Source organism: Phoca vitulina, unplaced genomic scaffold, assembly GCF_004348235.1.
Source record: "Phoca vitulina isolate PV1807 unplaced genomic scaffold, GSC_HSeal_1.0 scaffold6, whole genome shotgun sequence".
Lineage (NCBI taxonomy): Eukaryota > Metazoa > Chordata > Mammalia > Carnivora > Phocidae > Phoca > Phoca vitulina.
In genome coordinates, this window is record NW_022589709.1 from 50,902,395 (window position 1) to 50,918,473 (window position 16,079).

Consider the following 16,079-nt stretch of genomic DNA (forward strand, 5'->3'; position numbering starts at 1 on the left):
AATGGGCAAAGGACACCTGCCTGGCTCATGCAACTCTTAATCTTGGGGTCGTAAGTTTGAGCACCATGTTGGGTGTAGAGATTACTTAAAAATAAAATCTTAAAAAAAATGAAATGGGAAGAGGAGCTGAACAGATATTTTTTCCAAAGACATACAGACATCCAACATATATACATGAGAAGAGGCTCAATGTCACTCATCATGAAGGAAGTGCAAATCAAAATCACAATGAGGTAGCACGTCATGCCTGTTGGAATGGTTAAAATCAAGAATACAAGAAACAACAAGTGGAGAGGATATGGAGAAAAAGGAACCCTCATGCACTATTGGTGGGAATGTAAATTGGTATAGCCACTGTGGAAAACGGTATGGAAGTTCTTTAAAAAATTAAAAATAGAAATACCATATGATCCAATAATTCTACTATTGGGTATTTACCTGAAGAAAATGAAAACATTAACTTGAAAAGATACATGCACCCCCTGTTTATTGAAGTATTAAATATAACAGCCAAGACATGGAAGCAACCAAAGTGTCCATCAACAGATGAACAGATAAAGAAATGTGGTATATATACATGATGGAATATTGCATAGCCATAAAAAAGAATGAGATGGTGCCATCTGAGACAACATGGATAGACTAGAGGGTATTATGCTAGATGAAATAAGTCAGACTGAGAAGGACAAATATCATACGGTTCCACCAATCAATCAGTCAATCAACCAATCAACCAACAAACAAAAAACAGAATCAGAACTGTAAAACACAGAGAATAAACTGATGGTTGCCAGAGGGGAGTAGGGTTGGGTGAAATGGGTAAAGGGGATTCCAGTTATGGAATGAGTAAGTCATGGGAATAAAAAGCAGAGCATAAGGAAGACAGTCAATGATATTGTAATAGTGATTTAACAGGACAGATGGTGGCTACACTTGTGGTGAGCATAGCGTCATGTATAAACTTGTCAAATCACTAAGTTGTATACCTGAAACTAATGTAACGTGTGTCAACTCTACTCAAAGAAAAAAAAAGGAGTAAGTATAAAAACTAGAACCTATAAGGGAAAACTAAGAAAACTGAACAGGGGTCAAAGAGAAGCCAAGCCAGGTAGCCATTCTCTATGAGCAAAAGTATAAAAAAATGGGTGAAAGCAATGGGAGAGTAATTTGGATGAGACAGAAGAAAAGTTTCTGGAAAATAAGTAGGTCTATATCCACAGACAAAAGAGGAATTGTTTTCATAAAAACATGTTTTCATGTTTTCAAACAACTAGCATAATATTTCAAAGCCATTTGTTCAACCAAATTGACCGGTTATTTTGAAATACATTCTTAGTAAGCCCAGTGTCCCTAGGCATGCTGGTTGGAAATTATCTGCATATTCACCTCCATTCTCTGTACACATTTTTTTTTTTCTCTCCATATTTTTTGAGACAACATCTTTAATGTTGATGTTGATACAGTCCCTGATCAGTGCTTTTTAGGTCTTAAACTACTGTTGGGTGGGGTTAAGACATTCTTTTTGTTAGGTAGGATTAAGACATTTTTTCTTTCACAAATCCCCAGAGCAAACTGTCACCTGTGTTAAAGTCTGAAGATCAAGGTGGCCACACAATATAGATTCATATTCAATTCATGAACATGGGCAGTGGGGCGGGATTTTAAATTGTGCTGAGACTGAAGAGGCTCACCCAGACAATTTCTAAGTATGCAGGGGGGCACTCTGTAGTCACCCACATGGTCTATGATGTGATTGTGACAGCCAAGTGTAAGCGTATGGAGTCTGCAACATCTTATACACTGAGGTATCAGGAAAAGCAGGAGATTACATAATCCCAAATCTCTTTCTATTGTAGGGTCAATCCCAAGATCCCCTTAAGTATTCCCTGCTTGTAGTAGTAAACTTTTTCTTTTGTTAATCACTTCAACAGAGAACACCATAGATACATGCTTTAGAAGACCTTCCTTTTTCCTTTCCTGACTGATATGAAAAGAAGTTGGGAAATGGTACATATGACTGAGTTCTTTAAGAAATAAAGATGACATGGGGTGTCTGGGTGGCTCAGTCGGTTAAGCATCTGCCTTCAGCTCAGTTCATGATCTTGGGGTCTTGGGTTCGGACTCCCCACTGAGTGGGGAGTCTGCTTCTGCCTCTCCCCCCTCTCCCCCTGCCTCTCCACCTGCTTGTGCTTTCTCTCTCGCTCTAATAAATGAATAAAATCTTAAAAAAAAAAAAAAGAAAGATGACTGAATAAAACTCATTGTTAGCCAACAACAAAAAAACTAATTTTCAGTTGCATTCAAGCTGACTTGCTATTTGAATAAATTTGGCTATTTTTTAATGCAACCATTTTTTTATTATGTTATGTTAATCACCATACATTGCATCATTGGTTTTTGATGCAGTGTTCCATGATTCATTGTTTGCGTGCAACCATTTTTAATAGATAAGATTTCTTTTTCAGATGTGTTTGAGATCAGGAAGGAAGAAACTAAACAAATACACTTGGGGAACTAGTATAAACCAACCTTTGAATGAAACCCTTATATGTCAGTGATTTTCAACCCAAATCCATTATCTTCTTTTGTTCTACGTAAGATGACCAGCAGTGATATGTGGAATTTAAGAAATAGAACAGGGAATCAGAGAGGAAGAGAGGGAAAAAAATAAAACAAGATGAAATCAGAGAGGGAGACAAACCATAAGAGACTCATAGGAAACAAACTGAGGGTTGCTGGAGGGGAGGGAGTGGGAGATCGGGTAACTGGGTGATGGGCACTAAGGAGGACACGTGATGTAATGAGCACTGGGTGTTATATGCAACTGATGAACCACTGACCTCTACCTCTGAAACCAATAATACACTATATGTTAACTGAATTTAAATAAAAGTTTAAAAAAAGATGACCAGGGTGCCTGGGTGGCTCAGTTGGTTAAGCAACTACCTTCAGCTCGGGTCGTGATCCTGAAGTCCTGGGATCGAGTCCCACATCGGGCTCCCCGCTCAGTGGGGAGTCTGCTTCTCCCTCTGACCCTCTCCCCTCTCATGCTCTCTCTCACTCTCTCTCTCTCTCTCAAATAAATAAAATCTTAAAAAAAAAGATGACCAGCAGTGAGTAAAGATTAGGATTTTGGGGGGTTGCAAGTGACTGATACCAAGTTTGAACTTAAGCAAAAAGGGGAACCATCAAGACACACGGACATCTTGCACACTGCATGGGCAGAACACTGGAGACAAGGGTTTGAATGCCTACTCTCCAGTCTCTCTGCCTCAGGCTGCCTTCCCTCCTACGTGCAGTGTCTGTGGCAGTAAACTGGCCACCAACCATTCCTAAGCTTTACATGTTACCATTTGACAAATAAAAAAAACACCCTGAATCAATGTTCTCATCATTCCCAGTCCACATAGCTTTGTGGGAAAAGGCTCAGAGTCCAGGGGATAAGATCCTGTCATAACATGACTGCTCTCACTATAGCCATATGGATGGAGTAGGGAGAAGCAGTTTCCAGAAGGGATGCTGACTTCACAAAATAATAGGTATCTTCAAAAGACTGAAAAAAACAAAAGAAAACAAAACAACCCTGGTTTAATGACCTCTTTGATCATAAGTTTTCTCACCTGTAAAATGATGATCTACAATGAGTATTATTTTAGGAATTAAATATTGTATGTCCCAACAAAGGAAAGCTGCCAAACAGTGATGATAGGAGAAAATGAGAGATTAAATGATCCGCCCAGATTATCACCATGAGTCAGAAACAAAGTCTAGACGCAAAAGATCTCCCTATCTCCAGCCAGGTAATTGATCTTCCTTCAAAGACAACATCCCTGGAAATTAACCCCCAAAATTTTATTTTGGGTTCTAAAAATGACTACGCTAGCAGCAAAAAGTGAGATGGCACGGCGCAAAGCAAGATACTGGCAGATCAATAAGTACAGAGGAGACTGGGGATTGTTCGCATTTGTGTGTTGGCTTCCTTGACTTTGGAGTGACACTGTTATCTCAACTTCCTTCAGGCTTACTCCAAAATATGCCGTGACTAACATCCAGCCAATAGATCATGATGAAATGCAATTTAATAATCCCTCACTGCCTGCATCAGAGGGAAAAGTACAGCCGGGTCCAGAAGCGTTGGTGTGTTTGTCATTAGGTAGTGGTGACGCGCTTGGGCACATCACATCAGCCTCTGCTCTGACGGAAGAGGAACGAAGTGCAGAGAGTCTCATTTCTTGGTGACTTAAATCTAAAGGAGACAAGTCTGCCTATTATGTGGAGTGACAGGAGATGTTCTCAATAAGGAAATCAGTAGGGCTAGCTAGCTAGCAAGCTAGGCATTAGTGAGCTCTCTGTGGTTCCTTCTCAGCACTTTTTCTTTTTTTAAGACTTTATTTATTTATTTGACAGAGAGAGAGGCAGGGAGAGAGGGAACACAAGCAAGGGGGAGTGGGACAGGGAGAAGCAGGCCTCCCGCGGAGCAGGGAGCCCGATGTGGGGCTCGATCCCAGGACCCTGGGATCATGACCTGAGCTGAAGGCGGACGCTTAACGACTGAGCCACCCAGGTGCCACCCCTTCTTAGCACTTTTGTGAGACCCCTGCCAGTGGTCAGCTTGCTTCGACCCTCTGTCAACCCTTCTTCTCCTTCCTTCCTTCCTTCTTCCCTTCCTTCTTCCCTTCCCTTCCATTCCTTCCTTCCTTCCTTCCACAAACTGTGAGCAACAGATTGAGCTGCTCTACATTCATAGTATTGTATATATACCCTGACAACCCTTTATCATATTTTATTATAACTTTTAATATATCTGTCTTTGACTCTAAATGTAAACTCCTGGAAGTCTGGCCCGGCGGCTCCTCCCTCTCTGGCTTCAGCACACACACACACCTGGAACTTGTGGATGGTACCTAAAAGCAAACTGAATGGAGGGGCTTCTGCTCTTCCTACCAAGTTATAAAGAACTGTCCCCACTACGATATTGGCTGACCACATCCAAGGACACGGCAGCAGCCACATAATGAGAGTCAAATGGAAAAGCCCAGGGAAAGGGAAGAGAGGAGGGTTCAAGCCATTCCGAGAGCTGGCTCTGGAGGACCACAGCCGGCTGTGTGGTGTGGTAGTGAGAAACGTAGGGGCGACCTGGAGGGACAGGGCCAGACTCAGGTGGGGCACAAAGACTCAGTCATCATGACAAATAATTTTACAGTGCAATACATAATAAAATGAAAATTAAAGCCATGATGAACAAAATATCAAAGCTTTAGATAAAGACACCCTTGGTCTTAGTGATATTTCCTTTTGCCCCAGGTTCCATTCTGGCCCAGCACAGCACTGTGGAGACAATATCCCAAAGGATTAATCAAGGACTGTAGGGATTTCATTCTGGTTTCCATGTGTGTAGGCTATAGAGTGGAAACAAAAGGGCTCTGGATTCAGTGTCCCAAGTCCCAGATCATTGACTGGGAGTTTGGACAAGTTATTCACTTCATCTCTACGATGAGGAGGTGGGTGTTAACAGCCAGGATCATAGCAAGAAACAGATGGCACTCTCAAATGGGTAATTTTGGGGAGTTCAATAAAAGGACTATACAAGGGAGGGGGGCAGAGTGCAGGGCAACCACAAGGGAGGGTGCAGTATTTCAGGACTGAGAGCAAAGAGGAGCTGTCGCCTAGCCGTGGAGGCCACAGGAGGGTGAGAGAGGAGAAAAAGGGGCCAGGGGAAGATGTCAAGCCTCAGGGGTTGGTGGGTCCCTAAGGTCCTGTGATGGCTTTAAAATTTGTCTGAAATCCTTTGATGCTCCTGATACAATGTGATGAAAAAGGCCCTTTACCTCTGTGAGCTTCCTCTCACAAACCCATAACCCAGTCTAATCATGAGTAAAATATCAGACAAATTCCAGTAGACGGGCATCCTACAATATACCTGATCTGTACTCCTCATAACTGACAGGGCCATGGAAAACAAGGAAAGTCTGAGAAGCCGTCACAGCCAATAGGACCCTAAGGAGAGATGACAACTAAGTGTAATCTCTTAAAAAATTAGCTCTTAACTCTATTCCTACCTAGTTATGCCCTGGTTTTTCCTCAGCCTCTTTTGCTCTGGCTTCCAGCTCTACCAGGCAGCAGGAACTTCCCTCACTTATGTCATTCCTAATTTTACGTCTGCTGATCGCTTCCATTATTCCCTGACTACTTTGCATTTTTTGACACGTTCCTGTTTTCTTCATTTGGAACTCCTATTCCTTTGATTTTAGGTAAACTTGATTTTCTAAAAAAAAAAGCCAGACATATACTAACTTTGAAAACACCAAAAAAATGATTTAAATGCCAATTTTATTTCATATTATTTCACCATATACACACTCACACACACAATTCTGCGGCACGAAACTCAACAGCTGATTTTGTCTGCATCTTAAACATTGGAAGGGCAGGGTCAAAAAAAAGCTGAAAAGTTTTTTCCTTACAAAATCTTTTCTCTCTCTAAATTTGAAATATATGATTCTAAAAAAGCAAATCATTGTAATTGGGGGATATAATAATTTGCACTTAAAGTTATTGGCTACGCTTTAGGGAGGCAAAAGGACGTGGAAGATAAAGATGCAAATCCTGAGATTTCAGGTTTAGGTTTAGAACACTTTTTTGGGAGCCCCTGGGAGGCTAAGTCGGTTAAGTGTCCGACTCTTGATTTTGGCTCAGGTCATGACCTCAGGGTCATGAGACTGAGGCTGGGTTGGTCAGGCCCTATGCTCAGCAGGGAGTCTGCTTCTCTCCCTCTCCCTCTGCCCCCCCCCCCCCCCCCCCATGGGCATTCTCTCTAAAATAAATAAATGAAACTTTAAAAAAATAGAATACTTTTTTGTGTGATGGCCAAAGGGATGGAGGCACATTCAGTCAGCTTAAAGGCATGAGGTGCTGGTACAACTGAATATCTGTATGGAAAACACACACACACACAACTTGATCCCTACCTTACACTATACACAAAAATTAATTGGAGATGGATCACAGACATTGACATAAAAGTTAAAATTATAAAGCATAGAGAAGAAAACATAGGAGAATATCTTTGTAATCCTGGGAGAGGCAAATATTTCTTAGGTTACAGAAAGTACAAACCATAAAAGAAAAACTGATAAATTTAACTTTGTTAAAATTAAGCATTTCTCCTCATCAAAAGATACCATTAAGAAAATGAAAAGACATGCCACAGAATGGGAGAAAATACTATGAATTCATGTATCTGACAAACCAATCATATAAAGAAAGCAATTCTATTTTTAAAATGGACAAATGTGGGAGTGTCTGAGTGGCTCGGTCGGTTAAGCATCTGCCCTCGGCTCAGGTCATGATCTCGGGGTCCTAGGCTGGAGCCCCACATCGGGCTCCCTGCTCAGCGGGGAGTCTGCTTCTCCCTCCCCTCAGCGCCTCCCCCCAACTCATGCCCATGCACGCGTGTGCTCTCTCTCTCTTACTCAAATAAAATCTTTAAAAAATAAAATAAAATGGGCAAATGCCTCGAACAGTCACCTGACAAAGGAAGATCTATAAATTGCCAATAAGTGCATGTGAAGGCGCTCGGCATCACTAGTCAGCAGGAAATGCAATATAAAACCACAATGAAATACCACTTCACATCCTCGGAAGAGCTGAATTAAAACTAAAAAAAACCCTGATGACAGGTGGAGATCTGGGGAGAGTGAGGTCCCTAGAGCACCGAAGCTCGGTGCCCTTTCCCCATAGCTTGCCCTATGCATCTCTTCCAACTGACTCTGAGTTATATCCTTTCCTCAAAAACCAGTAATCTAAAATTCACCATTCACAAAATTCAGTGTGAAGAGATCAAAGCTCATATGCAAAAAAACTAATGCAAAAGTCTTAGACCCCGTGCCTCCGGGCTCTAGCCAGGCTATTGCCTAATATGATCTAAAGTAGAGCCAGGACAGTGCGCCCTTATCTGCGTCATTGTGCCAAATACACAACCATCTGGAAAACTAGAGCCGCACCAGTGTAAGAAAAATGAAAAAAGAAGACCTGGGTTATGTCACATTTTCCAGGTATTACCCACAGCTTGGTAAATACAAGGATGACATAAAGATCTACTAGTTTCTAACTTAAAAAGAAAACATTAACTTTTTAAAAAACTGACATTAAGAAAAATGTAAAGGCAAACAAATTGTAGTGTACTTATGTAATGGAAAAGTACTCAGCAATAAAAAGAAAGAACTACTGATCCATGTATCAACACAGATGAATCCCAAAAAGTTACATTGAGAGGGGGAAAAAAGCCAGACAAAAAGAGTACATGCTGCATGTTTGCAATGTTCTGGAGTTTAGACTTGGCAAAACTACTTTGTGGTGATAGAAATCAGAACAGTGTTTGCCTCTGGGGTTGGGGGCTTGACTGGGCACAAGGAAACTTCTTGGGAGGAAGGAAATATTCTATATCTTGATTGGGATGGTGGTCACATGGTATATACATTTGTCAAAACTCATAAAATTGTACAGTTAAGATCTGTGTATTTTATCATACATAAATTATACCTCAGTTAAAAACACTGGGGATCAAAATCATGGTGAAAAAATGCATGATACCTTCTAAAAGCTTCATGAGAGACACCAACACTTTTGTTCCCTGAGGAAGCCAATTGAGGAGTAACTAAGAGATCTACGGTAAAAATAAGAGAACTTAGAGAAAGAAAGAGGGGATGAGAGAACAGAGGAAATAGAACAAGAATGAAAAGGAGAAAGGGAAAAAGACAGAGGGAGGAAAGAGGTCTTGGGGTGCCCCTCACAGTCCTATCCCAGTGCTATCTTCTGAGATAGCACCAACATTTTTTGAATTGTAAAATATGTAAGGCATAGAGAAGAGTGTATTAAGTGTATATACATAGTTTAAATGAGAATAATTTTGAGACGTATTACCATCCATATTCCTACCACTCGGTTTAAGAAACAGAACACTACTGAGGTCTACCCCAGTTGCATCCCCCTTACTTAACTCTGTCACAGGGACCAAGTGCTTATCCCTTACTTTCCTATGGTTGTGGGTCACCTAGATACATATCCCTAAGTGCTATACTGTTTAAGTTTGAAGCCTTCGGGAACAGGTGTAAATTTAGTCTGTAAGGAAGCCTTTTCCAATCTCTTATCTAGAAGGGTAAAGTCTGGGTGCTGGTGTTCTGGAGCCAAATGGAAAGATCTGGAAGAGCTCTGCATTTGGGATTCAGTGTGCAAAAGATCACTCATTTGTTCTGTTTTTGGTATATGCTAGAATTTCAAGTATCTGGTGTCCATAGTACAGAGACCCTCTGCAGAGAATGAACCATCAAACTTCTGGGGGGCGGGGCAGGGGATGGCTAACAGGCTCAAGGGCTGAGAAAGGATGAGAAATTGCCTCTTGAGATCTAGAAGCTTCTCCAAGGCTTTCGGCACAGTTTATTTTGGTGCCTTCAACTCCTGCCCGGCTGGTCCAGAATGCCTGGCATGCTCACTTTCAGCAGCGGTCGCTCTGAGCAGGCTGATGTGTAGCCTCCCCCGCTGCTTGCCTTGACACCAGGCTTCTCCAGCCTCAACCGGCTGCTCTTCTCCTATCTGCTTTCTGGCTTCCACAATGTGGTTGCTGTTGTCTTCTTTACAGTTGGTTCTCTATCCCCTCCTTCCCTCGCTCCCTCTCCCTCTTCTTCCCCATCTCCACTTTCAACCTTTCTCTCTCCCGCCTCCCACTCCCACAGTGTGTGTGTGTGTGTGTGTGTACCCATTTATAGGAAATTTAATGGAGTTTTGGGAGAGAGTGAAATTGGATGCTGAGTCCAATCTGCCCTCCTTCACAATTACAAGAAATATTCATTCTTTTTCTCTAAAATGTTCATAGTAAAAAAAAATATATATATAGGCAAGTAAAAATCCTTAATCCTACCATATAGATATAACCATGATTAACATTTTGGTATTTATACTTCCAGAGAGATAGAGACATAATTTTCCTTACAAAAATGAGATTATAGTACATACACTATTTTGCAGTATGATTTCTGCATGTCATATATCACAAACCTGTTTTTATGTTATAAATATACTCTTCCCACATCACTTAAATGGTATAGCATTCTATTGGCATGACATTTTATTGAACCAATCACCTATTGGTGAACATTTCTATTGTTTCTAATAATTAACTATTGTAATCAAATAAATGCGTAATTTAAAATCCTTTATTTTGGTTCTCTAGATTTAAAGCTACAGTCTTAAATGGATCCTCACCATGGATTCTTTTTTTTTTTTTTAAGATTTTTTTTTAAAAGATTTTATTTATTTAAGGATTTTATTTATTTATTTGACAGAGAGAGAGAGAGCACAAGCAGGAGAGGTGAGGACAGAGGGAGAGGGAGAAGCAGCTCCCCGCTGAGAAAGGAGCCCAATGTGGGGCTCGATCCCAGGACCCTGAGATCATGACCTGAACTGAAGGTGACACTTAACCAACTGAGCCACCCAGGCGCCCCTTCACTATGGATTCTTAAAGGTGATATCTCTTTGAGTCTGGGATCAAGAATAAACCAAGAGCAGGGAGAAGGTAAGACCACTTATAGTATTGGAGGAGAAATAAATCAATTACTTTTCACAAAGTCATGAGCACTCAGAACTGGATGCCTCCCCCAGTATTCATGCATTGCCTTCTTTCCCATTTAGAAGAGAGCCCGAAAGGAGAAGAGTACAAGCATGAGGCACGCTGACAAAGGGGTTGCCTTATTTATGAGGCTAAACGGTGGATTTTAGATTACCACGTATAGCATCCCGTCGTAGCACAACACACGCCTGTCTGTGAAGACCTCTGGGTATTCTGAGAACGAGAAGGGTCAAATTAATCTCAATGATGTGTCAAATTAGTGATCATATTAATTCCATATTGTCACCTGCTCTTTGGCAGATTTGATAAACCATATGTTAAATTGATTATGCAAATTATCATAGGTAAATTAAAACATCTGCTCCACATATCATCAGATTTCAAGGTGAAAGTCTTCCTGAAGGTGAGTTTTCAGTCCCATACTAAATGTGGCATGTCTTCTGGTTACCCTGTGCATTGGTTTGCCAGCGTCTCGACTCTGCATTGGTATGTTTCTTTTCTGACGCCACACATCAGATGCTGTGTTTTCACAGCTATGAACAATAAGCTAGTTTGGTTTTCATACAGAATGCAAGTTGACACGATCCATAAAAATAAGAATGAAAAATACAGCAGAACTATAAAAGATGCACCTTTTCACTTCCCACAAGGATAAGTCATGAGGCCACAAAGGAGATACAGGGTGGACACAATGGAAATCATCCCAGCAGAGGCCAGCTGAATACACAGGCTCTGAGAACTCCTGGAACCTTGTTTACTCACTTCTTCCTGTTAGTGAGACCACCTGGCCTTGAGGGTGTTCCTGGGCGTTCTTTTTCTCCGCTACCATTGCTTTGCAGTTGCAGTTTCAATAAAAAAACATGAAGTAATACTCAAACTTTAGTTTTCCATAAGAATCAACTCAGGAGCTTGTTAAAAATGCAAAGATTATCAGTTAGTAGGATGGGGTTGGGGAATATAAAAAAATAACAAAACAAAATGGGGATACCACAACACAGATGACCCTTGAAGACACTATGCTAAGTGAAATAAGCCAGACTTAAGACAAGCATTGTATGATTCCACTTCTGTGAGGGACCTAGAATAGGCGAATTCATAGAGACAGAAAGTGGAATAGTGGTTAGCTGGGGTTGAGGGGATGGAAGGAAGTTTTTGTTTAATGGGTATAGAGTTTCCGTTTGGGATGATGAAAAAGTTCTGGAAATGGATGGTGGTGATGGTCGCACAGCAATGTTAATGTTCATAGTACCACTTAATCGTACACTTAAAAATGGTTAAAAATGGAAGATTTCATTTTATGTGTATTTTACCAAAATAAAAAGAAAGATGTGGCCATGAAGAAATGAGAATTGAGGAGTTGTATTATTTAAAAATGGGGATAACAATTAATGTTCCCTAAGGTTGTTGTGAATATCAAGCAAGATAATATTTGAAAAGTACTTAACACAGGGTCTGGCATGTGGCCAAAGTTCGGTAGATGGTGGTACTGCCTGAGGAAGAGGACCTGCTCCTTCCTGCGCACAGCAACGCTGCCCGCGGTGTGCTGAGAGTGAGTCATTACATACCAACACTCACGCAGCCCAGGCTTGATCAGATCAGTGACTTCCCAGTTCTCTGAGGTGCCTTCAAACTGTCCAGGCGAAGACCCCCCTGCCCCACCTCTCCTAGGCTGTTCCACTACTTCTAGAAGAGTCTGACGGGCACTCCAGAAGATTCTCCCTGTGCCACTGCTCCCATGAGGGGAAACACACCACTAGGATAACATTCTCGTCTCCTGAGGGAGGCAAAACTGCCCAGCAACACAGTTGAGAAGAAGATGGCGGTAGGGTTGGGGTGGGGGGAGCCATACCCTGGGGACCCACCTGACCTCAGGCTTCTTGCCTGGCTTCTCTGAGGCATCCCACCAGCGATGCAGGTCTTGAGCAACTGCTTGGATCTCACCTCATAAGTTTGTTCTGATGCCCTATTCTCCCTCCTTTGAATCATCTCAATTCTACACAAAACTTAGCAAATCGTTGGCTCCTTACAAAATACATCTTTAAACATTCTTTTAAAGAAAACTCCCACGGCTGCAAACAGCAGGAACTAAGATTATTACACTAAATTAAATTTGATTGCAAAAACACCTCTTTGTTTTCTCTTGGATTTAATATTGATGAAGCAAATATAATTTTGATTTCTAATTAGTTTTAGCTCCCACTGGTACGGAGCTGCTTTGTTTAAATCTTAAATATTACAAAGAATCATTAAAAGCTTTTCTTTTCCTGATTTTTAAACTCTTATTTCCTAAACCCCACCAATAAAAAAAAAATCTAGCTTCATTTCCTTTTTATTTTAAAACTGTTGATGAATAAATAAATGGCTTTTCTTTGAAAAGGGTAATAATGAAGCGTTCATCTATGGAATGGGGATAGTGAGAAGCTCAGTGGGGCTTTATTTTTCTAATGAGAGTTTCATAAATGACATTCACTCCTGTCTGGTCACTATAAAGGCATAAAAAATCTCATATTATTGAAAGCCTGGGGAAAAGCTCAGAAAAACACTTATTCTCCAACCTAACTGAATTACATTATGTAGGTTGTACCTATAGAATACCAAAAGAACTAGTCAGTCTTATACAAAAAACAAACGAACAAGAACAACAAATCTCATATCAATTTGAGGGAAGAAAAACAACAAAAAGAGTCAACATTAAATGCTTGAATTTACAACCTACTGTTTTGAGATACGCAGACACAATACAAATGACCTTTGAAAAACAACTGACATCTTGTGAAAAGATATTGGAAGGATTTTTGGTATAAACTCTCTCTATATATATATACTACAAATGAATGAAAAAAATAACATAACTCATAATTTCCCCATCTAGAGAAAACCACTGTCATAGACTCTAATCCTATTTCTCTGTATCTCTCTGCATGTGTATATGTGTGAATATGAGTGTGTGTACATTGGTGTCAAATTTTATATACTGTATCTTAGGTGTACAAACAAACAAAAAAAAAAAAAAAAAAAGGAAAGGAAAGAAACTTTCTTTCTTCTCTATAAGTGATCTCATCTTGTTCTCCAGACTGCCCCTTGCCTCTGGGTGCCAGGCTCCCACAGTCGGTGGCCTCCCTATCCCAAAACCAGTGTTCTCAGATTCTCTATCCACCTGGTCCTTTCTACAGCACCTCTCTACCCATGCCACAGTTCAACCACATGAAGGGGCCAAAGTGAGGGCACTTGCTATGAATTAAACGCTTTTATCCCACCAAATTCATACCTTGAAGCCCTAACCCCCAACGGGATGGTATTTGCAGGTGGGCCTGTGGGTGGTGATTAGGTTTATATGAAGTCATGAGGTTGGGGTCTATATAATGGGATTAGAGCCCTTAGAAGAAGAGGAAGAGAGCCCAGAGTGTGCTTTCTCTCCCCTGGACCTGTGAGGACCCAGTTGGAAGACAGCTGTCTATGAGCAAGGATGGAGGCCTGCCTCAGGAACCAAATCTGCTGCCACCTTGATCGTGGACTTTCCGAACTCCAGAACAGTGAGAAATAAACGTGTGTTGTTTTCAGCCATCCAGCCTGTGGTATTTGTTATAGTGGCCTGAGCTGACTGAAACACCACCACCTTCTAGCTGTGCAACTCAGGGCCATTTATTCACCTCTCTGGGCCTGGGGCTAATCTGTAAAGGCAGGATACGCCTCCCCACTTCGCTGAGCTGTTGAGAGGACCAACTAAAGTAATATGCTGGAAGCTTTAGAATTCTTCCGGGTACAAGACAGAACTCAACAAATGCTGGGCCCTGTCTCCACTCTTTCTCGGCCTGAGAAACAGACTCCATGTAGCTAAAGGCTGTGCTCCTCTCCCAGGAGTTAATTGAATTGCCAAGGAGGAGCTCAGAGTCCTTAACCATGAAGAGAATAAATCACTTTGAGTTTAAGGCATCAATGTGTGTTTAGAGGGCTTTCCGGCCTGCACAAATCACTCCTCCTGAAATGCCACTGTCCCTGCAAAAAGCAGAAGTACCCGATGAACTGGGGATGTGCTTGTCTCCTGTATTACTCTTTATTTGCTAACAGTGGGTGCACACGTTTCAAACCTACTCCCACTGACTTCAAAATAGCCTCTTGACCCCACCTCAAAACCACAAACGGCGTATCATGTTTGTGCAAAAATACAAGTCAACATCAATTAAATTTTGTAAGTCTGGGGATTCTTTTATGACTCTACTTAGGATAAATGCAGAAACCATAAGTTTATACCACAAAAAAAGGTGGAGGGGAATGAATATCCCTATCTTAAATTAACATCTTAGGCAGAAAACATACTAATATAACTGAATCCACAACTGTTTCTCCATCACAGATCACAAATCATCATTGAAAGGACCCAAAGGGGCCCCTTTAAAGACAGATCTGACTTCCTTTGCTTTTTTGCAGTTTCTGGAAGCGTGCAGACCTCAGCATCCCACTGTCTCCACAACTTCCGGCAAGGAAGCTCTTAACTTGGCAGACCCCTTCCCAGCTCTCTAGGCTGCTCGTGAATTAACCTGGGTATCAATTTCCACAAAAAGCTTGCCATGCTGTATTTTTTTTTTAAATGTCTCCTCTAGGGACCCCTGGGTGGCTCAGTTGGTTAAACATCTGCCTTAGGCTCAGGTCATGATCCCAGAGTCCTGGGATCGAGCCCCGCATCGGGCTCCTTGCTCAGCAGGGAGCCTGCTTCTCCCTCTGCCTGCCGCTCCCCCTGCTTGTACTTTCTCTCTCTGGCAAATAAATAAGTAAAATCTTTTTTTAAAAATGTCTCCTCTATTGGACTCCTGAACCATCCCCCAGATGGGCAGTGTGCCCGGAAATTGTAGGACCGCAAACACTCTTCTTCTCCCTAGATCTCCCCCTTCCCTTGAAGTGCACTTGAGACAATTGCTCTGAAATATCAGTGGTGAGTCAGACTGAGTGATCAATAGACCAGAGATCTGTTGTATTCAACAGAGTTATGACCTGAAGATAAAGTAGCTGCAGCTGATGTACTACTCAGGAATTCTCAGAGCTGTTTTCTTTTTCTTTTTTTTTTTTAATTTTATTTATTTATTTGACAGAGAGAGTGAGAGAGGGAACACAAGCCGGGGGAGTGGGTGAGGGAGAAGCAGGCTTCCCGCTGAGCAGGGAGCCCGATGCGGGGCTCGATCCCAGGACCCTGGGACCATGACCTGAGCCGAAGGCAGACGCTTAACGACTGAGCCACCCAGGCGCCCCGAGCTGTTTTCTATCAGGAGCTTGGTGAAAACTTCCTGCTGCAGACTGAACAGGGGGGTTGATCCAAATTGCCTCCTGCCCTACACAGCCAAATCTTCGACTCTGCAGCCCTGAACCCCACACGGTGAGATCTGTGCCCGCTTACCATGGCAATCAGGTGAGATTAGGATCTAACGTGCTTCGGAGCTGAGTTCAGTCCCGGCTCCACTGT